The sequence below is a fragment of the Corylus avellana genome, chromosome ca10 (genome assembly GCF_901000735.1).
Source record: "Corylus avellana chromosome ca10, CavTom2PMs-1.0".
Classification (NCBI taxonomy): domain Eukaryota; kingdom Viridiplantae; phylum Streptophyta; class Magnoliopsida; order Fagales; family Betulaceae; genus Corylus; species Corylus avellana.
The window spans coordinates 15,556,875-15,559,159 of record NC_081550.1 but is presented as its reverse complement, the minus strand read 5'-3'; positions in this window follow the sequence as shown (position 1 = coordinate 15,559,159).

The window sequence follows — 2,285 nt, the reverse complement described above, 5'->3', positions numbered from 1 at the left end:
TATATATATACAAAATAATAATAATAATAATAATAATAATAATAAAAGTGAGGCAGTCTTGCGGTCGCCTGATGACGATGGTCGCCAAACAGATATGACAATCCTAAGAGCATTCACAATGAACTATTCAAATAAAAGCTAAATTTGAGAAGAAAAATTTACTTTATCAAGTTTAGAGAGCCACTTTTAAAATAAGTCAAACATCAGACTCTCTATATTTTTCTCTACTTTGGTTAAATATTATTAATTTATTAGTTTTAAACCAATTAAGAGAGATGTGGTTAAAAATATAAGCTTAAAAAAATTATATAACTTCAGTTTTTTGGCTCTTGGAATGTAAGAATTAAATATAAAGTAGCGAATGGAGAGCATCTCCAACAAGGTTTTTTATTTTAACTACTCAAAATAAAACTTTTTTCATTTTAGTTACTAATTTTTCATTACACACTCCAACAAAACATTTATTTTAACTATTACTCTAATTAAATATTATTTTTTGGTATTATTTTATTATTTATAATTTCCTTTTCTTCCCCCATAAAGAGAGAGAGAGAGAATGAGAGAAAAAATATTAAAAAAAAAAGAAAAAATAATAATAAAATATTACTTAAAAGTTAATACAGTAAATTTTCTACTTACAAGGACTACTGGAGCAAGAAAATAAGGCATAATAGTTAAATTTAACTAAAAAAACTAATTTACAAGGTATCAACAACGCAATACAAACATGTAAACAGAGAAATCAAAGAGAAAGCTGAGGAGAAAATCTTTGTATATTGCATTGAAGTAAAGAATACTTTGTACACTTGCAGTATATATACCATATTCAAGCTGCCTTATACATAACTAACTAACTGTTATATACAACTGAATTAACAGAAAGTAAACTACTTTCTAACTTCTATATATACTAACTAATATCAACTAATTCCAGCTCATTCTTCGCATGCTTATACAAGGACCGTTCTAAATAGGTGCTTTCATGACTTTTGTTAAATTTTTAGAGAAAAATTAAATATAAAAAAGCCCATTATAAATGCTCGGCTTCCGGATCACGACCACGGTGGTTGGTGGAGAAAGACTTTTATTTGTGAGTAAATTAAGAGCAAGAGTAATATTTGTCTTGGTCTTGGTCTTGTAGGCAGTAGGAAGGAGTAAAAATGTGTGTACTACGTACCCTTTAGGTTTGAATAAATATTCTTCTTTTCCGATCGTTTTTACCCACATGGTCACGTGAAAGAACAAGTCGTAAATCGTAAATTCTTCATGTTCTTATTATATATATAGTGATCGTGACTCAATACTTACTAACAAAACCAAAAACTTTTCTTGTTTTCTTTTTTTCTGCGTAATTGCCATGCAATTCCAGATGGATTTAAGTGTCCGTGTAAAAAGATTTGTCTTTAAAAGAGGATAATAGTAGTACTGGTGCCCCTTTTGAGGGGGCACACTGCACACAGAAGACTTGAATTTATGTATTTAAATTAAAGATTAAATTAGTATATAAAAAGATAAAATAGCATTTATTTAATTATTATTAAGGAAAGGTAAAAAAAAAAAAAAATTGTTTATTAATTTATTTTATTTTTCCATGTAATTGCCTATTAAAATAAAACATGACGTTCTTTTAGATTCCAAAAATTATCAATAATTAAATCTGTTCTAAATTTTTCAGTAATTTCTTTTTCGATAGACAACATAAAAGAATGAGTAGAAAACTTATGTTTATGCTTTTGTTTTGTAGTTGAGGTAAAAATATGAATATTTTGGACTAATAACAGTGAGTTAATACATTGGTAAATTGTACTAAATATTTAATTCATGTGCCCACACGTGATTTTTTTGCTGGCTATGGAATTAATGTTTTGGAGTATAAAATCTATAAGTAAACAAAATAAATAAAGATATAGACTTCTAATACAATGTATAGCATAAAATAAAACCTTTTTTTTTTTTTTTTCTTTTGAAAGAAAATAAAAATAAGACTGAGGTGGGTTTTCTTTGTCACCTTTGATGGTGGGCTAAGTTAAATTAATTTTTAGGGGTATTATTTGTGCTACTGAATTTATTCACGTTCACCCAGTTCGTCGAGTTCGACACGTTTTTGGACTTTGAGAGGCTCTACAGAGTAAAAAGAGAAATGTTAGCTAGATGTACTAAATCTTTTACTAATAGATGGATATCAAAATGATGTGAAGCTTATTTATTAATAGTTATAGCATTTCTCTTTATTAATTATTTGATTATTTCCAATGAATAAACTTCGCATCATCTTGGTATTCATC